Source organism: Sabethes cyaneus, chromosome 3, assembly GCF_943734655.1.
Source record: "Sabethes cyaneus chromosome 3, idSabCyanKW18_F2, whole genome shotgun sequence".
NCBI lineage: Eukaryota > Metazoa > Arthropoda > Insecta > Diptera > Culicidae > Sabethes > Sabethes cyaneus.
In genome coordinates this window covers 177276845-177302752 of record NC_071355.1, presented here as the reverse complement: position 1 = coordinate 177302752, position 25908 = coordinate 177276845, and the positions used below count along the sequence as shown (strand labels likewise).

Sequence of the window (25908 nt, the reverse complement as noted above, 5' to 3'; positions counted from 1 at the left end):
GGATAATGGAAACCATGTAGAAGCACTTTATACGGACTTTAGCAAAGCATTTGATCGCATTGACATACCAATGCTGCTTTTGAAATTGCAAAAAATTGGAATTCAGCCAGGGCTCCTGAAATGGCTTGAATCGTATTTATCTAATCGCCAACAAATAATTAAATTTAACGGAAAGAACTCGAATCCAATTCAAGTCACTTCTGGGGTCCCTCAAGGCTCTCATTTGGGACTTCTTCTTTTCATTTTGTATGTAAACGACATTTCCTTCATTCTCAAGAAACTTAAAGTGCTAATATATGCCGATGACATGAAGCTCTTTTTGGAAGTAAAAAATGAAGAAGACATCAATGTATTCCAGAATGAAATACACATATTCTACACATGGTGTGAAAAAAGCCTATTAGAACTCAATGTAAAAAAATGCAATCTAATAACATTTACCAGAAAAAGAACTACACCAGAACTCTCAATCAGATTAGGAAATCAAACAGTAGAAAAATGTGAAAAAGTTAGGGATTTAGGAATTATCTTAGACTCCAAACTAAATTTGATCGACCATTATAACGCAATAATACACAAGGCAAATAACATGCTAGGTTTCATTAAACGTTTTAGCTACAATTTTTTGGATCCATACACAATCAAAACATTATACATTGCCTATGTAAGGTAAATACTGGAATACTGCAGCATTGTATGGTCACCGTTTTCCATCACGCACGAAGAGAGAATAGAATCAGTACAAAAACAATTTCTCTTATATGCCCTTCGTAAATTAGGTTGGACAACATTTCCTCTTCCATCATACGAAGCACGCTGCATGCTTATAAATATACAATCATTAAAAGAGCGTCGTAAATATGCAATGGTCTTATTTGTAAACGATATCGTTTCGCAGCATATTGACTCAGCAACACTTTTATCAAAACTGAACTTTTATACACCTACTCGGCAACTTCGTAATCGAAATTTATTTGCCATAAGCCATTATCGCACAAATTATGCAAAATTCGGTCCATTAAATCGTATGATGGCCTCGTACAATCAATACTGCGAAACCATTGACTTTACAATGTCTCGGCATAGACTTAAACATAACTTTCAGTCAACACGTAATCGTAACGCGTAGCGAACGATACAAAAGAATAAGTACACTTTTTAATCTTCATTTAATTATAAGACTTTTATATGAGAAAATTGTATATATTATACTAGTCTACATCGGTTGACGAAATAAATAAACTAAACTAAACTTGGGAATGGATGGAAGACATACTGCCAAGAGACATTGGACGACAGACCTAATGAACCCACGGCCCAAAGAACACGAGGCCGATAAGGCGGAATTGAATTACGCACTTATTACTAGTCACTTTTCACTACTCATTTCTCATGGCCTAAGGGGTATTAGGCCGAAAAAAACAAGCGAACCAAAGTTTTAGTGTAAAAAATAGCAGAATGTTGCTCCGCGAGGAAGTCAACGGAAACGAAAACCGCGAGAAACGACGGAAAATCAACCACAGGTTAGTAGACTTAGGAAAACGAAGAAACCAAGGTAGATGTGAGCGGGGCTTGAACAGGGATCGCAAGTTGAATGTAACTGCGTGAATGCATACGCTTTCCGCATTCAACTTGCGCTTTTTTGATGCTTCATTTGACTGTTTTTTAACCTAGCCAATCTGCTGCCGCCGCCATATAATTCATATGGGCTCTCAGGAGAAGCCAGCAGTCGTTTTTCCGCTTTGCGTTCATATTGAAGAGTGTAAACTGCAAACTGACAGGAAGCATAAGGTGGCGTATTTTTTCGTTTCTCGTTCTGTCTCCAAATCGGCTACCCGCAGCCGTAGGCTACCCACAGGTTGCTCTTCCCGTAGTGGCAGGCGCCTCCAACGGCTGATAACCGGCAATATTCGTGGCCGGTGGTCATCTTGCGCTGAATTATCTGTAGGAAGTTTAAAACATCTTGCTTGTAAGGCCACTTGGCCTCACGAGCCACTTCGATTCCTCACTGTTGTAGTAAATAATAAGAAGTGAGAAGTGAGAAGTGGGAAGTATGAAGTGAGAAGTGAGAAATGACAAGCAAGAAGTGAGAAGTGAGAATCGAGTGAGACGCGAGAAGTGAGGAGTGAATGAGAAGTTAGAAATTAGAAGTGAGAATTGAGAAGTAAGAAGTGAGAAGTAAGAAGAGAGAAGTAAGAAGTGAGAAGTAAGGAGTGAGAAGCGAGAAGTGAGAACTAAGAAGCAAGAAGTGAGAAGTGAGAAGTTTGAAGTGTGAGGTTTGAAGTTAGTAATTATAAGTTACAAGTTAGAACTTAAAGTGAGAATTGAGATATGTACAAGTTGAACCAGCCCACGGCTAAAAATCTTTTATGCCTCACGTTCATTATACCTAACGTATGTATGCTTGGTGTCCCAGTTCCCAAATTGAATGCCTTTGTGCCTCGTTTATCATAGTAAAATGGTTGAAATCATTCCTTATTGGCCGCATCCTGTACATTTAAATAATCGCTAAGCTGCTATATTGATTGATTGACCTATATTGATAATTTCGAGCTTTATCATGTTATATGTTCAACAGCAAACTGTATCGAAATAGAGCGGTTTTTAAATGACTTTCATTGATTGGTATGGTCATCAGTGTGTCTAAATGCTTTGTGAAAAACATTCACATTTTCAGGTGAAAAAAAAAATCAATTCACTGGTACTGCACCATATAGTACATACCATATCAGAATAGCCGCTCAACAGAACAACAGTTGGAGCTTAATCGATTATATGTTATATATATCGCCACCATTGCTAGATTAAATTCGAGGAATGCACATAAATATCTCAGAAAATCAGCAAAAAATAGTTTCACTTCAGTTTTTTTTTCTGATGTATTCATCGAGCGTATGAATTTGTTGAGCCTAGAGTAGCCATGTTCATAATATAATGAAATCGCTTAATCATATACTGTGGTGGTAAATTTGACCAGCAGCTTGGCATCCGGTTCCGAATATTTTCATTTGGAGTTATCACAAACTTTTGACCTGTTGATTTCACGAGCTGCTCGCTTTTCCTATCCCAAAGAATTAAATTCATATTGGGTGATAAATGGCATGAGAGGCTGCATAGGAAAGTTTTGCTTTTTTGACTAAAATTAATCAAGTTTTCGCTTCCTTGTTTAAAGCACAAGCGAAAAAAATAAAGTACCTACTGCAGCAGCAGATCCTCATGAATTCTGAATTTTATCTGCAGGTGAGCGAAAGTCAGTCTCAAGCCTGTCAAGAAGATTTCCGCGAACTGGCGAGTTCAGTCAAACTGACTCGGCTGAAAGTGATGGATACAGTGGAACTCGTAGGGAAACTTGTTATAATTAAGTTTCAGAGTAGAAAGATGCTGGACTGACAGCAAAGAGGTTTCCTGAATCTGCTTATAGCAGCGCAGCAGCTAAATTGAGGAAGAAATAATTGAAAGTCCGTCAAGTAGGGGTACACTTAGGAATTTCCAAACGTTTTACTTCGTTTGCACTAGACTGGTGAAGCCCATAAATATGTGTGCCGTAGAAAATTTCACGAAAAATTGAGGAGAAAAATAATTTAGATGATAAATTAGCAGTTTCTCGTTGCAACTGTTGAGATTGACAGTCAGATTGTCAGATATTGAGAAAGTAATACTTTCATTCCCATTTCCGTTTCAAAAAAATACTTCCATTTTGTTGGACGTGTTGGTCTTTTGCTACAAGGAAACCCCCTTTTGTTTGAAAAATACAGCTAATTAAAATTGCTTGCAAACAAGTGTCACAGGAGTTGAAAGCTTTTCTTCAGAATCTTTGTGATGCTTTTAATAGTGACAATCCATTAAGGATTTCACAATTTTAATGCAAACGAAATTTAAAATTCTTTGTCAATCCGTACTGAGAACAGATTTGGATCACGTTTTTAGTATCAGTCCAGTTACTCCATTTTACTGAAATTCAATTATATTAAGTTTTACTACGAGTTGAAATAAAAAAAAATCCGCTACAATTTCATCCACCACTTTTAGACAGAACAGTTTCACCAGTCTCACCAGTTCAGGGATATGCTCTTGACAGCTGAAATTCAATTTGGCTTACCTGCAGATAAAATTCGGAAACTTGATTGAAGATTTGTGAAGTTTGTTTGCCTTTGTGCTTCACTTCTTGCTTTAAACTGAGAAGCGAAAACTTGATTAATTGTAGTCAAAATACAAAACTTTGCTGTGCAGCGCTAAGCTACTCACCGTGAACTCAATTTTATCAGGATGGAAGACGGGAAAAGCATGTTTACTGAACAGGTCAAAAGTTTTTGGGAACTCCTTTCAAAAGTTTTGAATGCCTAAACTGATGCCGATATGTTGGTTTAATTTACCACTGACAATATGGCATCAACTGATTGTTTCATGATAATATTTTATTAGTAGCTAGTTTTCCATGACCTGGTCAAAGAAGGACTAAAGTTTTCCTCCTAGGTAAACTTTGTTGATTAAATTGAGAACAAAGTTAAATACAGTTAGACACAAATTTTTTAACTAACATGAAGAACGGACCGCTCGCACTACAGATTTGCTATCTTATGCAGATGTAGATATTCAGCGTGTTTTTCCTGTTTAAGTTAAATCAATAATGGCTGAACTGAGTATTTCAAATTTTACTTGTCACAGACCAAACCTCGTGTTTTTAGTCTTGACCTTGAAATGCGGTCAAGCATACAGGAATCCTCCAGATAAGGCGATGGGTGGTGCTGTACGCCCATCGCGATATCTCAGCTGTCCATTAACCAAAACAGTTGATTTTTGGTAGTTGACTAAGGTATACCACATACTAACAGTGTACCAAAAATCAACTTTATTAATTAACTAGCTGACCCGACAAACTTCGTATTGCCACAAATTAACCTGTGTTGTACATAAATCATGAATCTCGGATGGTCTTTGTCACAATCTCGAGTTTTGCAAGCCCCCCAGTGGGCGGCGCTTCCGACGGCGGGTTACCGGCAACACTCGCGACCGTCTCGTCCTGAATGATCTAGTGTTACTATAGATAGTTTTTGTGGTCTTTTATTGACTAATGCTTTATGGAAGAGTCTCGAATTTCTCGAGTTCGATTAGTTTTTGAGTTTCGCAAAAATTTCTGTTTTATTTGTATGAGAGTCCATATCCCCCTACCACAGGGGTGAGAGGTCTCTAACTATCGTAAAATAAATTCAAGACTCCAAAATCTCCCACATGCCAAATTTGGTTCCATTTGATTGATTAGTTCTCGAGATAAGAGGAAATTTGCATTTCATTTGTATGGAAGCCCACCCTCTTAAAGGGGAGATGGGCCTTAACTCGCTTTCTAAAGAAGAGAGGGGTCTCAATTCACCATAGAAAAAAATCTTGCGTCCAAAACCACTTACATGTCAAATTTGGTTCCATTTGCTTGATTAGTTCTAGAGTTATGAGGAAATTTGTATTTCGTTTGCATGAGAGCCCCCCCTCTTAAAAAGGTAAGGGGTCCCAATTCATCATAGAAAAAATGGTTGCCTCCAAAAACACCCACATGCCAAATATGGTTCCATTTGCTTGATTAGTTCTCGAGTTATGAGGAAATTTGAATTTCATTTGTATAGGAGCCCCCCCTCCTAAAGTGAGTAGGGGTCCCAATTCATCATAGAAAAAATTTTTGTCTCCAAAAACACCCACGTGCCAAATTTGGTTCCATTTGCTTGATTAGTTCTCGAGTTATGAGGAAATTTGTATTTCGTTTGTATAGGAGCCCCCCCTCTTAAAGTTGGGAGGGGTTCTAATTCACCATAGAAAATATTCCTGCCCTCGAAAACTTTCACATGCCAAATTTGGTTTCATTTGCTTGATTAGCTCTCGAGTTATCAGAAAATTTGTATTTCATTTGTATAGGAGCCTCCCCTCCTAAAGTGAGGAGGGGTCCCAGTTCATCATAGAAAAAATTTTTGTCTCCAAAAACACCCACGTGTCAAATTTGGTTCCATTTGCTTGATTATTTCTCGAGTTATTAGGAAATTTGTATTTCGTTTGTATAGGAGCCCCCCCCCCTCTTAAAGTGGGGAGGGGTTCTAATTCACCATAGAAAATATTCCTTCCCTAGAAAACTTTCACATGCTAAATTTGGTTCCATTTGCTTGATTAATTCTCGAGTTATGAAGAAATTTGCATTTCATTTGTATAGGAGCCCCCTTCCTAAAGTGGGGAGGGGTCCCAATTCATCATAGAAAAAAATTTTGTCTCCGAAAACACCCACGTGCCAAATTTTGTTCCATTTGCTTAATTACTTCTCGAGTTATGAGGAAAATTGTGTTTCTTTGGTACAGGAGCCCCCCCTCTTAAAGTTGGGAGGGGTCCTAATTTACTATAGAAAATATTCTTGCCTTCGAAAACCTTCACATGCCAAATTTGGTTTCATTTGCTTGATTAGTTCTCGAGTTATGAAGAAATTTGTATGGAAGCCCCCCTTTTAAAGAGGAGAGGAGCTAAAATTCCTCTTATAAAGAGGGGAGGGGTCTCAATTTACCATAGAATAAATTCTTGTCACCGAAAACACCCACATGCCAAATTTTGTTCTATTTGCTTGATTAGTTGTCGAGTTATGCAGAAATTTGTGTTTCATTTGTATGGGAGCCCCCCCTCTTAGTGGGGGGAGGGGTTTCTAACCATCACTAAAACCTTTCCTGGCCCCAAAAAACCTCTACATGCATATTTTCATGCCGATTGGTTCAGTAGTTTTCGATTCTATAAGGAACATACGGACAGACAGACAGAAATCCTTCTTTATAGGTATAGATGTACAACTAAGAAATCGCCGTGGGCGTACACCACCACCTACCACCTTATTCGGGGGACTGCTGTATATTAATATGTTTTGAAACGGTGGTTCTACAATTGATGAAGGGACGGTAGAGGAAAGTAATGAAACTTTATTTGGAATGGAGGGGAAAGAGCGGAAAGGTGAGGGGGGGGGGGGGTTACTGGTAGCTACGCTTAACAAGTAGTCGTTGTATCGATCTGAGATTATAACCGGATTCGGACCCACAACACCCGTCAGGGCATGTGGCTTGCTGGTATCCATCTAGCTTTGAACCGCAAAGGCGTTGGACAAAAGGAGACTGCACAACCCCCTTATTAAGGTAGCGACGTATCTGGTTGGGTTATTTTTAGACACAAATTGTGCCTCTTCCTCCGTCTACTGTAGAAACCACCGACCAAGAAGTTTTAATCTAACTTGTTTTTACTGGCAGAACGACGACACTATGCAGGCCTTTGCGACTTACAAGGTACTGCGTGTTAGCCGCGATTCTCAGCGCGGGTTTTCGCGGAAAGGCTCCGTTCATATAAAATAGACCAAACCTCGTGTTTTTAGTGTTGACCTTGAAATGCGGTCAAGCATATATTAATATTTTTTGGAACAGTGGTTCTACAATTGATGAAGAGACGGGTAGGGGAAAGTAATGAAAATTTGCCTTGTGACAATTCTATTCGAAATAATTCAAAACGATTTTTCTTCTACTTTTCATATACCGAAATAATCCACATTTTTGTTCAAAGCCACATACACATGTTGTACCTTTGTTCATGAAACTAGATCATTCAACTACATGCTTCACAGCGTACCACGATAATCCGACAAAAATTTCCATATGATTTACACACCGACATTCCGTTCTATGGCATGGGAATGCTGCCGGTTTAATGAATCAAACAAAAACGAAACCCGAGCTATAGGTGGAAGCTCAAATCACGTTCCGTTTCCCATCTTTCCATCCAAGCTCTAATCATGCTCACTAGTTAACCGAAGCAGAACTACATTTGGTCGGAAATGACAAATTCAGCCGTGCCAGTTGAAGGAGAAATTTCCCCGAAATCGTACATCCGGAAGCTGACCACATACGTATTCACTTTTCGACCTTCTCCGATGATGAAAAGCTTTTACCCGCAGTCAAAACAGAACCCTCTGTCCGAACCATGCTGTGGCCGTTGTTATGCTTCATAGATTTAGACGGGTCAGACATTTACGTTATCCTTGTTATCCGAAATACACACACTTTAAATTAGGCTGTGAATATGAAATATAATGAGTTTACTTCATTGAATATTGTACACTTCCGCATCCGAACAATTTATTACTGTTTGGAAACGGATATTTGCCTTTTTGCGCATAAATGCCAACACTATTTGCTAAATCGAGGAACACTCTAGACTGCAGTAGGAGAACTCAAACAAAGGCATGGAATAGAACTAATTCAACACTTTTCGGCACATTGTAACAGTGTTTTGAAAGAACGAAACGAAACGGAGAATGGTTTCCTCCACTCACTGGGAGGATGATGAGGTGGTAAGTCAGTTGCCAGTCGACCGCAAACAATTTAATGTGCTTCTGTGGTGGAGGCCAGCAAGCCAGCCAACATTACCACGTTCCCACTTGGGTTGTACCTTCCATATTCCAATGTGTACCAGCTTGTACGATGACTGAGTGCAGTGCATCCTGTACAACTGTGTGGAAATGATTTTCGTCTGCACAAAAGGCAAAGCGCATCAGTTCCAACCGGGCCAAATCATAAAGTGCAGCAGTAAAAAGGTGAACGCTGCAAAATGAAGCACAATTCTGCCGCGACGGATACTGCTGGGTTGGTATTTAAAAAATCAATTTGCATTAATAAAGAAGACAAAGAGCATATTAAGGCTTAATTTACCGCCTCCAGCACATGAACACTGTGGAAAAGTAACTCTACCAGCCAGTGCGTACAAACCTCAACTGACCATGGTTGAGGCAAGTTAATCATGGTTGCCTTTATTTCAGATCAAATGAACGATGGCAGCAGCAAGTTGAGCCCTTTGATCGTGAACCAACCGAAGCTGTGAAGTTCACGCAGCCCTACCTACCTCTACACAGAGGCTGTCGGAAACTGCACATTCGAAATGAGGATTGATAGGATATAACCATCGTTACTATAGGTACTACCTACATACGAGCGGTGGCAAACTACGAAGTAGGACTTTTATGCTCGGCAAGCCAGCAAGCCGGGGAAGCCAATCCTGCATGTGATGAAGTTTGAGCTCCCGAACAGGAGACTATAGCAAACAATGATACGATGCGTAACTAGAAATTGTTTTAACTTTTTGTTGACTTTATTATTGGTTAGATGGGAAACCTCAAAAAATGAATTACGAAATTTATTTAGTTGATATAAATTGCCGTAAATTTTGTAGGTGTATGAGGAACAGCTGTTTTCATTTCATGACGTTTGTCTATTATATACCTACCTATTATTTTACTTTCCATTTCTGCTTGGGATAGCTTGAAAAGTACGTTGAGTAATGAAATATGGCATCGAGCATAAGTTTTTGTTGCTGATCTCAACGCATTGGGAGTTCCGCATAGTGCAAAGGTTGAAATTGAAATAGGGTTTATTCCATGTGCTTGAGAATATAAGCACGTTGGATTTCAGTACCATTGGTCTTGTAGTTCCCAATTGGCCTCGAGGTATGATGCTGGCCTAATAGGCCAGTCGTCGTATGTTCGAATCTCGGCTGGAAGAGGCTGTTAGAGTCAATAGGATCGTATCAACTGGCCCTGCAATTGTCCTGTACTCTAACAACTGACTGCGAAGTCTGTCGTATAAAAACAGAAGGTCAAGTTTCGATGGAATGTAGCACCTAGGCTTTGCTTTGCTTTTTTTTGGTCTTGTAGTCACAGATTGACTAATACTGGTGAATGAAATAATGGAGCATTTTTCAGGACTGACGAGCATGCAGTTCAAGTTGCATCAATCGATAAAGAAGTCGAACTGTCGTTGAAGACAAATTGCATCAATCTTGGAGCGAATCCTTAAGTAAAATAATTGTTAGATCGTCAGGGCCTTTAAGAATGTAGTTAGTATCATTGAAGTACAACATGAAGATTAACGGCTCCAAGTGATTGGCTTGTGGAACTCCAGACGAGGCCGGAAACGCATTCGATTGAAAACCTTCATCTGTTACAATAAGTTTACGAACTGTGCCAGTATCTATTCAATTCAGCAATTACAGTAGCATATTGATTTTATCGAACACCGCAGACAAATATATGAAAGCCTGGCTTAATCGAGACTTTTAATGTTGAGGCAGCTTTAGAGATCATTACTGCATCGATGCTGAGAGAACCTAGAGTATTCGAAGTCGTTAGCAAAATTTTGCAAGCAGTTTGGATAAGTTGGTCGTGTGGGATCACTTCATTGCAAAAAGTTCGCGGGAATTTATCGTTATTTGTCGGCAGATATACTGACGATCCGAAGCAACCTCACCATTGAGGATCATTGTTGAAGGAAGGCTTGATTCTTTACTCGTTCATCAGCTAATTCATTGCCGGTTACACCAGAATGCCGAGGAACCAAAACTAGACGAACGGCATTCAAAATGCTTAGTTCTTCAAATTGACTGTGGCAGGCTATGACTGTTTTAGATTTTGACCTAGCCACACAAAGTGCTTTTGTTGCGGCCTGGCTATAAGAATATAAGTAGATAACCTTGCCTATCAGTTCTTTCTGATGTGAAAACTGAGCTTCGCAAGGAAAGTTTATGAAAGATTTCAGATTGAAAACGGTACAATAACTACCCAACAAAAAGGATGAGCCCCGTGTAATCGATCTTCACGAATTTGAACCAAATTTCGCCAGATTGTTCGTTTTCGGTCAGAAACCAAAACTAGAAAATTTGATGCCGATCGGAAATTCTTCTCGATTAATGGGAGCACCTGGAGCACCTCAATTTTTATGGAAAAACCCATTTTTTGTCAAAACCTCTTATTTTCTTTTGCTTATATCTCCGGAAGTATTGGGTTTAGAAAGACACTATTTTCACACTTTTAATGGAAATTACCCAAGAAATTTGAAAAAGCTATTATTTTTAAGCACCAGGGTTGCCAAATATGCTCAAAACTCAATTTGAAAACTAAATTTACATTTTTCTTTCAATGATGGCCATTTGATCTCCAAAATTCCAACTTCATCGTATTTTGCAGATTTTTTTTACATAAGAACCACTTATCGCCCCGAGGTATTCTTTGCCAATTCCGAAATACAGCGTTTTAAAGCAAGCGATACCCAATTTTTATGTAATATTTTTTTCTTTTGCTTATATCTCAGGCAATATTAAGTTTAGAAAGACACTATTTTCACATTTTCAAAGGAAATCACCCAAGGGATTCGAAAAAGATATTATTTTTGAGCACCAGTGCTGCCAAATATTTTTAAACTCAATTTGAAAACTAAATTTACATTTTTCTCTCAATGAAGATAATTTTAACTCAAGAATTTCAACTTCATCGTGTTTCGCAGATTTTTTTACATAAGAATCAATCATCGCCCCGAGGTATTCTTTGCGGATCCCGAGATATAGCGTTTTAAATCAAGCAGTAGCCCGTTTTTCATGTAAAATTATAAGCAAAATAACTTTTTTTAAGCAGTGCAGTGCAGCAGTTTTTTACCATATCGGGAAAGCATTTATTCAATATATAGCAAAGTTTTTCTTCACAGTGTTACCAGTTTTTCAGTTTTTCGTTTGATTTATAGTACTAGATGAGGAAATGTTACTTCAAAAAGGCGTAAAATATACGTTAGTTGTTTGATCATACCCTTGTAAACTGTTTTTCATCTCGCTAATAGACATGAGCTCTTACCTTCCTTGCTTATTGCGTTTATTGTTGCTAGGAGACCCTTAATTAACGTAACTAATCATGCAGGAAACTGAAAAGTTGGCAACACTGCTAAGAAAAACCCTTTTATATACTGTATAAATACTTTTCCGATATACCAAAGTATTTTTATATTGCGTAGAGAATTATTGTTTCAAACAAAAGTTATTTTGCTCTTAGTTTTAGATTAAAAATGAGAAATTGCTTGCTTTAAAACGCTGTATCTCGGGATCTGCAAAGAATACCTTGAGGCGATGAGTGATTCTTATGTAAAAAAATCGGCGGAACACGATGAAGTTGAAATTTTTAGTTAAAATTGTCTTCATTGAGAGAAAAACGTAAATTTAGTTTTCAAATTGAGTTCAAAAATATTTGGCAGCACTGGTGCTCAAAAATAATAGGGTATTGCCATTATCGTCGGGCCACTATTATGGTCGGGCCATCACGATTTTACAGTTTTGGTAACACATGATATCTATGATACAACCATTGTAAAACATCTTACTGTGATAGCAAACTTTTCACAATATTGTGAGTTTCAATCGTGTATTCAAAACACCCGTTCTAAATTCAGTAACTAAATCTTACAAACAAAGTTTTCTAGACGCAATGAACTTTTCTTCAAGAAATGATTCATGAAATGCAATTATCGAGATAAATTTTGAAAACGTATGAAGTGTGTTGTGCTGCACTCGAGGACTATAGAAAAATCCCCTCCAGTAAGGTGTTTGGGAAGGCTAAGATGAAATACTAGAAAAGTGCTATTTGTAAAGGTCGGGCCACTTGTGTAGTCATGGTTGGGCCACCATAATTTTAAGCGCAGAAGCGCAATAAACGCTTGAGAGTGTTAGTCACGTAAAATGTGATGAAATAAAGCAAAATTAATACGATAAAAACCTAGATTTTTGTTGTTTTTTCCATTGCAGTTGTACACTTCGGAAAAGGCGATTGTAGCAACATTGATTTTATAAGATCGCCAAAATTTCGCAAAAATGCAATTAAAAATAGGGCATTTGTACCTAGATGAGCCGTTGTTCACGGAATTCATTCTTTCCATGTCTCTATATAGAATTTCAATACGTATGTCTTAGATTTTCTGCGGTGGCCTAACCTGTACAACATGGCCCGACTATGGCAACATTTTTTGTCTTCACGAAAATGCCTATAACTTTTTTATTTTTCAAGATATCAGTTCGAAACTTTCCGGAAATATATACCTTATTCTTAGACCTTTGAAACGATGTATTTAGATTTCCAAAATTGTTTTTGAAACAAAAGTTATGGGCGAATTCCAAAACGTGGCCCAACCACGACGACACTCCCCTATCTTTTTCGAATTCCTTTCAAAATGTGAAAATAGTGTCTTTCTAAACCTAATACTTCCGGAGATATAAGCAAAAGAAAATAAGAGGTTTTGACAAAAACGGGTAATTTTCTTAAAAATGGAGGTACTCCCATTAATCGAGGAAATGTCCGATCGGCTCCAAATTTTGGATTTTTACTTACTGGCCGAAAATGAACAATTTGGCAAAATTTGGTTCAAAACCGTGAAGGTCGATTACACGTTTGAACTTTTTCTCGGTCACTTGGCTTGGAATGACCCACAGACCGATAGCACTAGTTAACAGCATTTATGAACTCAGTAAGCTGAATGGGATTTTTCATGTGAAATTAGCCGTTGAATCCGAAAATTAGGTCAGAAAAGTTTAAAGTAGGATAGTTTTTGAGATATGCACTAAAATTGAAATTTTTCTTAAAGAAAGAAAGGACACGGGAGGGTATTTTCAGCCTATTAAGCGATCCTGTTACGCCGGCTGTCACCGATAGCACAAGGTTTCGTAGGGAATTATCAGGCGGGTTTCATGGGGCTCGCGCAACTACGGACCAAATTTTTACTATCCGACAGATCTTGCAGAAATGTCGGGAGTACAACGTGCCCACGCATCACATCTTTATTGATTTCAAAGCAGCATACGATACAGTCGATCGAGACAAGCTATGGCAGATAATGCACGAACACGGTTTTCCGGACAAACTGACGCGACTGATCAGAGCTACGTTGGATCGAGTGACGTGTTTCGTACGCATCTCTGGGACACTCTCGAGTCTCTTCGAGACGCGGCGAGGGTTGAGACAAGGTGACGGTCTATCCTGCATGCTGTTCAACATCGCTCTTGAGGGGGTGATCCGATGAGCGGGCATCGAAACGAGAGGCACGATTTTTACCAAGAGTAGCCAACTTCTAGGCTTTGCAGATGACTTCGATATCATTGCCAGGAACTTTGCGACGGCGGAGGCAATCTACGCCAGACTGAAAGCGGAGTCTAGGAGAATTGGGCTAAAAATAAATGCGTCGAAGACCAAATACATGAAAGGAAGAGGCTCAAAGGAAACAAACGCGCGCCTCCCACGGACGGTAACCGTTGACGGCGACGAACTAGAAGTGGTAGAGGAGTTCGTGTATTTGGGATCGCTGGTGACCGCGGACAACAACACTAGTAAGGAGATCCAGCGGCGCATTCAAGCCCGAAATCGGGCCTACTTTGCCCTTCATAAAACGCTGCGATCAGGAAGCATACGCCGCCGCACAAAGCTAACAATGTACAAAACCATTATTAGACCGGTAGTTCTTTATGGACTTGAAGCCGTGACGCTGCTTACGGAGGACACACGCGCCCTTGCCGTGTTTGAGCGGAAAGTGCTGCGGACGATATTTGGCGGAGTATAAACTGAAAGCGGAGAGTGGCGGAGGCGTTTGAATCACGAGCTGCAGGCACTGCTTGGGGAAGCTCCCATCGTACATCTAGCGAAAGTTAGCAGGATACGGTGGGCCGGACACATCGTAAGGATGCCGGACGACAGTGCGACGGAAATAGTCCTCTGCAACAACCCCACCGGCACCAGGAACAGGGGGGGGGGGGCAACATGCACGATGGCTCGACCAGGTCGAAAGCGATTTGCGACTTCTGAGACGACTAGGAAATTGGCGACGAGTGGCCCAAGACCGAGTTGAATGGAGACGAGTGCTTGAAACAGCACGAGCCACCCCGGCTCTATGGCATCTATTTTTTCGGTCTATGGCCTAGTTCTAGTGGAAGAACAGGTGGTTTGACGTTCTGTGAACTAAAAATAGTAGATTAAGACTGTATGTCTTGAGAGAATAGTTATAACATATTAAAATCCTGGGAGTGAAACCTGGTCATAAATGAGCGCGGAGTCGTCGACAGTTGGAAACAGTTCTTCGGTGGGTGTCATAACAGAAGGGGATGGAACGGAAATTAATCAAGGAGTGCCTCAAATGGTAACAGTGTTCCGACTCCCGATTTCGAAGCGTGCGTCCGGAAAGGACCGATAACCGTCAGAACACTACATAATGGCAAAGAATCACTAGCAACGGGTCTTCATACAATAATTTCAAGATTTTGAGAAGGGGAGAAACTACCGAAGGACAGAATGAAAAGTCGGTTCGATTGCTGCAGTTACCTCGGCATGTCAACTGGTCGGCTGGTCAACGCCACCTACAAGGTGCTCTCCCAAATTTTGTTACGTCATCTATCCACAATAGCAAGAAAATTTGTAGGGTATTAAAGGGTGTCCCACACCAAAGTGCATCACTGAAAATATGCTGTAGAAAAGTACTCATTGTGTATTTTCTCTAGAAAATTTGGGTAGAAGTAGTTTACAGTGAATTGTTTACATTGTATTTTTATCGCTGTCAGTTTTTCGAAAATTGAAAAAAATGGTGTCACCCGAAAAGCAACATCACGAATTGATTCTGCGCATGTACCTGGAAAATCCTCAACTATCTAATCGGGACATCGGGAAACAACTTGGAATCGTGCAGTCTACGCCCAAGTAGCACTTGTAACTAATCATAAAAATAAAAAAATACAAAAAGGTTGCACAGCAGTTACATTTAGGATACTTGTAACGAGTTAGGTTACATAAAATTAAAAATAGTTACTTTTTAGTTTTCTAGTGACAAAAATCTCAAAAAGTTACCAGGTAGTTACCAAATGACCAAATTGAAACCTTTTTTTCGAACTGTCAACAACTTGGTCGTCGCAAAACAGTCACCTTTCAGTTACGAGTTACCAAATAGTTATCAAGTGACACAAATGAAACCTTTTTCCAAACTGTCATCAACTTGCTGGTCGCAAAACAGTTAATTTTCCGTTACGAGCAGTTACGAAGTCAAAAAAAGTCGGCTAGTAACATTTTCGCAACAATTTGTTCACTGTTCCTTGTAAACACAACGGATTAAGGAAAAACTAGACCTGAAGAATATTGCTAATGGTAAAGATAAACAATTGGTACACGGGTTGTGAAATGCTCTTGTAAATGCGTTTATTTACTTAATTGATGGTACATGGAATCTTCTCCGCCCAGACATTGGTATTAAGTAAACAAATGATGATTATTCTCAAACGTCAAAACGATCAAGTTACATCGAAACGAAACCGGCAATGAAAATAGGTTACAGTGTAACTTAGAAATGACGACATAAGAAATAAGTGACTACAACAGATTTAATATTGGTTACCGTATAACCGATACCGTAACCAGGTCGAAGGCTAAGGTTACGTACAACTAGAATGTAACTGAAATGTAACCTTCTATGATCAACACTGGTTAGAACTGTTTTATTCAAACTGAAACTATTCTTTGATATTAAATTAACACTTTCTTTTCACAACAATCACTAAAAAATACCTTTTCCCGATATCAACAATGTGAACAATGAACAATGGCTGCTTAAAATCATTTCATGCAATATGCCGAAAACGATACAAAACTTCAAGGACGATGGTGTAGTAGTTAGAACCAAAGGCAAAATGGCTATGAATTTTACTGTGATAGAAGTGATAGCGAAAACAACTTGATTTTTAATGGTTTCTAGGTGAATGCTCCACTAATTCATTATTGCTAAGAATAAATTTAAAAAATCAAAAAATTAAAATTTAAATTTTTATATTTGATTTACAAAACATCAATTTTTCAACGAAGTAAGTAACGAAAAGCTATATTAAATAAGAGCGCGTGAATTTTTCAAAGCTAGAATCATGCATTTCACCATAAATTTGAAACTGCATTAAAATTTGTGTTGAAATAATAATTTATACACTCTTCTATATTCAACAGTTAAATTTACTGCTTGACGTTGACAGCCATAGATTGAAATAATAAACCTGCTACATTTTCGCTATGCAATAAAAGTTACAAGATAACTAATTTGCCACCAATTGAAAGTCAATTTACAGTTTATGTGTAACTTCAATAGTAACCATTTTGTAACTATACATGTTACATATTGGTTATTGAGTAACTGCTACTGCAACCAGATTTAGTTACATAAGTTGCGCTATTTCGGTTACACAACTGTTATATTTTAGGTTACTGTAACCGAAGTTTTACATTTAAATTTGTCGCATATCAGCCGCTGCGACTCAATTGTGACAACGTGTGCTACTTGGGCGGTGAGTCGTGTGATTAAACGTTACTACGAAACTTTGAGCATCGCACGGAAGGAGAAATGCGGTCAGAATGGATGTTCTATTAGTGATCAGGATCACAAGCGTGTCGTGAAAGCTTTTAAGCAGAATTCCAATGCTTCGAACAGGGATGTGGCCAAAACAGTTGAATCTGTCCAAGTCTTTCGTTCAGAGAGTCACGGACCTGGAGGAACTGCATGCGTACAATGTCCAGAATGCTACAAATCGTGGCGAACGGCAAAATATGGTGGGAAAGTTACGGGCCCGGAAACTGTACACCCAGATGCCGACGAAGCCTCATTGTCTCATCGTGGAAGATGAGACTTGCAACATGGCAAACTTCTGGCAGCTTTCGGGGCTACTGTTCTTCATCGTCCAGTACAAGTTTGATGTTCCGGAAGAAGTAAGGAAGCAGAAACTTTAAAAGTTTGCCAAGAAATACATGATTTGGCAAGTGATCTGCTCTTGTGGCAAACGGAGTGCGCCGTTCGTACGAGTGGTTCGAGGAGTGGTACGAAACGAACGGGGTTTCTTTCGTACCCAAGGACATGAACCCTCCCAACGCACCGGAACTAAGGCCCATCGAAAAATACTAGGCTATTACGAAGCAGGCTGCAGCCAGATGTTGTTCAGAACCTTATGAGTGGAGTTAAGCGTAAGGTGCGAGCATATGGTTATGGTAATGGTTATGGTTATGGTATGGTTATGAAGTTGATTCAAATTAATATGCCAAAAGCTTACTAATGGGCTATATTTTATTGCCTGGAAGTTTTAAAAGGATTGGTCAACTAGGTAATTTTCTATAGCGTTTCTTCCGTGATGCATTTTGATGTTGGATACCCTTTATCAGGCGTGTATTTTGGGGTTTTCGTGCTACTTCAGATCAAACTGTCATTCTCCGACAATTCCTCCACAAATGTACGTACAAAGTGGTCAGGCTCACGAATCTTATTTTCGGAGATTTCAGGGCAGTATATGATACAGTTGAGCTCCAACAGCTATGGCAGATAATGCACGACAACGGTTTTCCGTACAAAATGACTCGGCTGATCAAAGCTACCCTCGAGTCCCTTCGAATTGTGTAGAGGAAATCTTGCCACGGTGGAGGCAATCTATGCCAAACTAAAAACGGAGGTTAGAAAAACCGGGTTCAGAAATCAAATATATGGTAGGAAGAGGCTCCAGAGAAAACAACGTTCGCCTTCCTTGGACAGTAACTATTGATGGCTATGGACTGAAAGTGGTTGATGAGTTCATATATCTGCGATCTCTGGTCACCGCTGACAACAATACGAGTAAGCAGATTTAGGTTGAATCCAAGCTGAAGGATATATGCAACGTTCATCTGTACCAAGACATTGCTAAAACAAAAGTATAGGCATGCAAAAATCGGTTTCTTTATGGACAGTCAGACTGCACTGCTGGATCACAAGGTCACTAAATGTGAATTTAAATTAGTTTGGGAGTGCAGAACAACTCTAAGGGAACTCTCCCACCAGAATAAAGTTATCTGGGTGTCTATCGGCACCTACAAAATACCCTACAAATATACAAACCTTTAAATATACCTACTGATATGTTTAAGATAATTTCTATACCATTACTTCTTTGGTTTTGAAATAGTCACTTTAGTACTTGCACAAAACTTAACAAATTACAAACAAATTACATTTACTACCAATGATGAGAAAATAAAATCTATTATAGGCTGCTGGATGGGTTCGTCTACGGCGGGTCTTCGTATACTTTCCAGACATATCGACAAGAAACCAGCATTATAACCAATTTTGATGCGAATTACAGTTAAACCAACCTGGTATTAGACTAATCTCAAGTTTTTAGTCTTGACCTTGAAATGCGGTCATACATATTTTTTGATACAACCTGGTATTGATAATTATGGATTGCCTCTATCGATGATAAGATTATGTTAGAAAATTACTACTTTTCAATATTTGTTCAAAAAATAGAAGCCCTCTTGGTTTTTCTACCAGTTTTGGGTATGACAAAGAGTAACTACTTGAAATTTTGAGCTGTAACTCAAACTATTTCCACTCTTTTTATAGTAGTTGGGTAGCTCTTGGACTTGGCTCAAAGAATACGAGCAGAGCTTTTTGTAAATAATTGCTGTCTGTCTATGATAAACGAAAGAAATCTTGCTTATGACGAAGTGAATTTTCATATGACGAACTCCCGCTGAAGCATGAAAAATTGTTCCACTGCGAAATGTAAGTTCCGAAATATTTTTTCAGGATAAATGTGTATGCATGTACAGGCAAGATGTGTCAGATTTATCGGGTGTAAAAAGCTTGTGTACTTGTGGATTAACTCTTATAACAACTCGCAATAAAGTCTGGATCGTGTTTACGTATGACGAAGAGGGTCGGTAACCCTACTGCGTGTATGTAAGGCTTTGCATAATCCTTACAAACAAAAAATCTTTATAATATAATTTAAAGTATACCACGGTGTATATTTTCACAAAAAACGTCCAACCTATCGACAACTTTAACAAAAACAAATTCAAAAGGTAATCGAGTAGATTTTTCAGCAAACTGAAAAAAGTTAATTAAAAATTTATTTTTTTCTTCATTTGCGGTTGAACGCTTTAGCATCTTTAAACTGTTATTGGTCAATATTAAAATACATTTCGTTGCAATCAGTCAAAGTACATTTTGCATTACGTGACAAAACGTGTACGTAAATTTCAGTAAATCTCTAGTTGGTTGGCTTGGCGAGTTAATACAATTTATATTAACATTAATCATGAGCAGATGTTAATCCATCTCCCAGTAGCAACTTTTGGCAGCCGTTTGGAACAATCCCAAAGCAGTCAGTAGAAGAAAAATAAATAAGTATACACATGCACGTGACTTGACATTGCTCGGCCAATAATTATCGTGCTTAATCTATAAAGATGTCGAACGGTAATAATGCCAAATTGCTGGTATCAATCTGCACCAGTTAATTTTTGAATGCCGCTAAACATGCCCTTTCAATATAGCGTGATCAGCCTACCGGTCGGTGGTGTGTATACATTTCTGCAAACTTCATCGGTAGGTAACTTACCACCTATGATGCTGCGTGCGTGCAACTATCGAACCACTGCGCTGCTGCTGGACTGGACTGGACTGGACTCGGCTGCCAGTCAGTCAACACGCCGGCCGAAATCAACTTCCAACCAACGCGCAACGCGCAGCGTCAGAGCAGAACGGGAGAGAATAATGCAAGGTAAACAAATTAGTGTCAGTGGATTGTCGAATTAATAAACGCTGCGAAGTAGCTGGCACCCAGTAGTGACGCATTCAACAGTTACGGCAAGATTTCATTCAGTTGATTGCTTACTTCGAGTGTGCATGCAAGACCTTTTGATATTTTGAAGCTTAACATGATCAAAAAATTTTAATTGCACTCTGCCTGACTGACATACTAAATCACCACCGACAGCCGAGCCGGGCCTGCCTGTGATAGCCGCGGTTGTGTCATAGTGGAACCGACCGACTGAAGTTTGCTGCCGCCGAATAAACCGAGGACGTCAGTAGCAGGCGCACCTTGCGACCTCTGGCTGTGAGGAAATGTGAAGCTTGCCGCCGGCGCGCCGTATTGCTACCACATGCAAGCAAAAGTGCGTGAGGCGGATGACGTGTTGAGTTTTATTGGTGACCCCCACCGAGTCACAAGTTTTTGGTGAAATCTCGTCGTAATTAAAAACGAAGTATAGCAAACGACTTCCAAGAAGGTATTTCCCAAAAAAAAACTACGCATTCATACATTGTATGTAATGTGGTCGCAGCCGCCACAGCAAATAGCAAGTGCTAATGACTGCGATTACTAAATTGATTGATCCGATCACCGAAATTTAGCCCCTCCGGACGGAGTTGGAAGCATTAATTATGCTGTCGCCGTGCCGAACACAACCGACAACCGAGCGGCGGCTTCCCAGCCATTTATCTACATAATGAAAGCAGGCTTCTACCTCTTTAATTGAAATGAAAAGTTTGGTAATCGATTTTATCTTTATTGTTGACTCCTTGAAGGCAGCAGGAAAGATATCACCGCCGCGCCAAGTGGATCGTTTCTTCGTTTTTAATTTTGTTTTTGTAAAAACAATCACCGCTGATAAAGACTGTGAGGCACTTTGTACTGCAACACTGTTCCAAGGGTCTCAATTAGTTCAGCATCAGCGATCCGAAATGGGGCCGTGTGTAAACGAGACCACTACTGAGATGACGGGACGGCTCCTTTACGATGTTCAGAAATGACTGATCGTTAAAACGGCGTGTAGTTCGACGCGTCGCCGTCGTCCCGCGTCTGTGCACCCATGTTCACATTGTCGATTGGAACCTATAATTTAAGATTTGTTCTGCAATCGGTAAATTTTAGTTGAGCTTTTGCAGACTTTCAGTTTTTAGTTCATTAATTGGGCATAAACAGTTACTTCGTTCTATTCGAATTTATGGACGACTTCATTTTCTGGTAGCACCGACAAAATGAATGATGAGCTTCAGCCAGGGGACTATGTTTTGTAATAAATTGCCATGTTTATTACTTTTAAAGTTGACAGAGCCTCAATCACATTTTTAGATGGCATAAAGTAAGAAGTATGGAAGAACTTCAACTTAGGATTACCTCTATGTCTTGCAGGAAGGCAAGGGTGTGAAATCAAAATCTAAAACTCTGAAAATAAAGAATTGATCGGGTTTTGAATGCTAATGTCTCTTTCATTTCTTGGTGATATAAAAAAAATCCACATCAATCGACGAAAAATTTGTCAATGAATTTATTCGAATTTGCCCGAGTAGAACATTCCAACAAAGATCGTATGTCGAATACTAAATAGTGAAAATTGATAGTAAGTAAGATGTTGGCTTCTCAACATTTTTTTAATTTTCCAAGCATAGACAACACATGCATATACGACACATGCTACTATGGAATATCTTTGTGGGACAGAAAATCTATTTTCAGTTTATCAAGCGGAAGGTTAGACAATATTCATGAATTATGTTGAAACTATATTTATTCGAAAGTTTTTCATACCATTTTGATATGAACATTTACTGACATTTACTGAATGTTTTTACTTGTCTCTGACATGACTCTGTCGCGGTGCAACGTAAACTATTTTTTTGTAAAGTGAAGGAGCGTTTGGTGAGTAGAATGATAAACAGGATGAAACTGTAAAATTTCGATATGAGGTCAAAAATATATTGGGCCGTTCACTGGCAGATGGAACTCCAACCCACATTCTCTCCACTGAAACCAAAATGCACGCTCTATTAAAGTGTTTCGGCATATGGATTTTGAAATAGCACTGCACCATGATTCCAAGAACGTTTCTCATTAGATTCTAAAATAATTCACTTTCGCTTCAAGTGATCTTGCACATAATCATGAATCAGCGAAAAACATTTTAGTTACATATTTTTTTAACATGACTTTGAAGTGAAATTCATTTGGATTCACCCCACTGGTTTTGTACAGTGATTTTAAAGTGTGAAACACTTTCGATGCATTTGTTTTGTTTTATAATGTCAAGTGACGTCTATATTAACGATCACGATAGTAAAATGGCGATAGCGAACAAACGAAATTATGTGTGTTCGCTATTCGCTTTGGTGATTAAACAAAATTGTTGCATGCAGAACAGATTTTTTGTTCGATAAGTATTGACCAGCATCGTAAGTATCAGAAACCGAGTGAAGTATGTTAATAATAAATAAACTTTACCACGAATATCGCTTTCAGAAAGCAGCATGAAAATCATTCATCTACCAAGCATGGAAAGGAAACTCCCTTGGCGCAGCAGGATTTCGTTTTAGCTACTCCGGTTGCACCGCAAATCTTCCATAAATATGATCTCGTTCCATTTTATGCTCAAACTCCCTCAGCAGTATACTGAACCATTCAATAAGCTTTTAAACGAGGGTAACGATCCGTCGATAGCGGAGGAACAATGACAATGCTTGAAGGTCGCTTTCGCTGAGGGTTATCTAACTGCCATACATCCGGATCACGTCAATCGGTCGGGAAAAGCGATGCGATATCTCAAAGTTCACCAGCAGCTGCTTGTCATCATCGTGTTCATCGGAATTTTCATCAGCTTGTTTGTCTCGACCAACGAGTTCGTCTTCAGGTCTGATGTCTGCTACGCTTTTTTTTGTTGGTTCAAGGCTCAACCGGTGATGTTAATTTTTGGCAAACGCATTTACCCTTTTCGGTAGAATAGAAATCGGTAACCAGGTCGAGGTGTATCCCGAATACATCTCGGTTACCTTCGAGGATGTGAAGGGTTGCGACGAAGCAAAACAGGAGCTGTAGGAGGTAGTTGAGTTTCTTAAGAATCCCGACAAATTTTGCAACCTCGGCGGAAAGCTACCAAAGGGCGTACTGCTGGTGGGACCACCCGGTACCGGCAAAACAATGCTAACTAGACAGTGGCCGGTGAAGCGGGCGTTCCATTTTTCCACGCTGCCAGGCCCGAATTCGATGAGGTACTGGTCGGTCAGGAGGCCAGACGAGTGCGAGATTCATTCAGTGCTTTGTTGCATGTGAATGATTCGAAAATATTAGATCTCTCGTTTAATTTAAAATACAGAAGCAGCGAAGGAACGTGCACCTTGCACAATTTTCATTGATGAAATCGATTCTAGCGGGGCAAAGCGAATTAACCCAGTCTTGCATCCGAACGCAAATCAGACCATCAATCAATTGCTGTCGGAAATGGATGGATTTCAACAAAACGAAGGAGTTATCGTGCTGGGGGTAACCAATCAGCGGGATGATCTGGATCAGGCTTTGCTAAGACCAGGCCGGTTTGATGTTGAAGTGGTTGTGCCTACCCCGGTCTATATTGGTCGAAAGGAAATTCTCACCTACTATGTAAATAAAATTTTGAGCAAGGAAATTAACGTATAGTCCAACTGGCGAGAGGAACGACGGGCTTCACCGGGGCCGATATTGAAAATATGGTTTATCAAGCTGCTCTACGGTAAGTACTAGCTTGTATTTATTGATTTTTTGAAGTATAGACGAGAGTGGTTAATTTTTCAGAGCTGCCATCGATGGCGTGGAAGTTGTTTTTGAAAATGCCAAAGACAAGGTACTTATGGGTCCAGAACGTAAATCTCATTTACTAGACGAAGAAGCAAACAAAATTACGGCACATCATGAAGGCGGACATGCTATAGTTGCCTACTATACAAAGGTATCAATCATCTAATGAAGACGCGTTTTACAAGAGGTAGTAAATTTTCGAAAAATTTAATTCCAAGAATCGCATCCTCCAGGTGACAATCATGCCACGCGGACCATTGTTGGGGCATATTGCGTACATCCCGAAAAAAGAAAGTTATTATGTCACCAAATAACAACACATGGTGGGTGGCAGAGCAGCTGAGGAATTGATTTTCGGAGCAGACAAAATTACTTCCGGCACGTATTTTTGCATTATTACTAAAATACCACATTTTTAACCATTTATTCTGGTTCATGATATTACTTACAGGAACAAGCAGTGATCTGAAACAGGCGACATCCATTGCTTCGCACATGGTACGCGAATGGAGCATGTCCGACAAGGTAGGTTCGCGTACGATCGAATCGTCGAAGGGATTCGGTGCACCGTCGGATATGCTCTCGCCATCGACGATAGAAGACGTGGATGTTGAGATAAAGAAAATTCTTAACGACATTTTTAAACGAGCAAATCCATTTTGAAGCAGCATGCTAAAAAAAACCAAGGCACTGGCAGAAACGCTGCTTAAGTACGAATTACTCGACGCCGAGGACATCAAGGCAAAAAAAATTATGTAATGAAGTCTGAACGTTGAAGTTTGTATCTGTACGTGGCGTCCACGACAAATTGTTAGTTATAAGTAGCATACTTGCTTATTTAGACTAGTAAACCGTTTTCACTTGGATTTACGTAGTTTACTTGGATTTTTCCAGCACAGAATCCAAGTAAACCGTGAGGTACATCTATAATTATTTATAAAATCAAATCTGTTGCTGCAGCAGCACAGTTATAGATTTGTTTCTTGTTTCGATAATAAAGCAACCATGGTGTCTATAATGTGCTTGTGAAAAGTGACCAACTTTTCAAAAGGGCCAATCTGCAAAATGTAAACAAACCGAGTGAGGGTTATTTTCTACTAGCATGGGGAAAGAAATCCTCACTCGGTTTGTTAACATTTTGCAGATTGGCCTTTTTGAAAAGTTGTTGCCGAATTGATATTTTTAATGTAGGCCAATTACATTATATGAATCCGATTGAATATCGTATGATTCTTATTTGAAACTCAAACGCAAAACATCTAACATTTAACAAAAATTCATTCAAGATTCATGATCTCTACACTTCACGTTTATGTGAAAGCATGTTAGAATATCGTATGATTCTTATTTCAAACTCAATTGCAAAACTCCTAACATTCAATAAAAATTAATTCAAGATTCATGATGTAAACCCTTCATGTCTACGTGAAAGCACGTTGATCGAAAGTGTTTTGCTATTGAAAATGAAGTAGTGCACGATGAACAAAAACGAAGTGTTTTGCACATGAATTCTATATGGTTTGGCTAGTAGGGCGGATTCATGTGCAAAACACTTTATAGCAACGTGCAATTTTATTTCCGTGTCGGTTGGTAGGTACCCAAGTGTTTTTACAATTAAACTACCGCCGCACTGTGGGATGAAACTCAAATCTAGGAGGACAAAAGTAATTACGC

The 25908-nt window shown here is 39.3% G+C and overlaps 1 pseudogene; it reads left to right on the top strand.

Annotated features, from left to right (window-relative positions):
- Positions 1–1458: 1458 nt before the first annotated feature.
- Positions 1459–24993, top strand: LOC128740438 (ATP-dependent zinc metalloprotease YME1L-like; annotated as a pseudogene).
- The last annotated feature ends 915 nt before the right edge of the window (positions 24994–25908 follow it).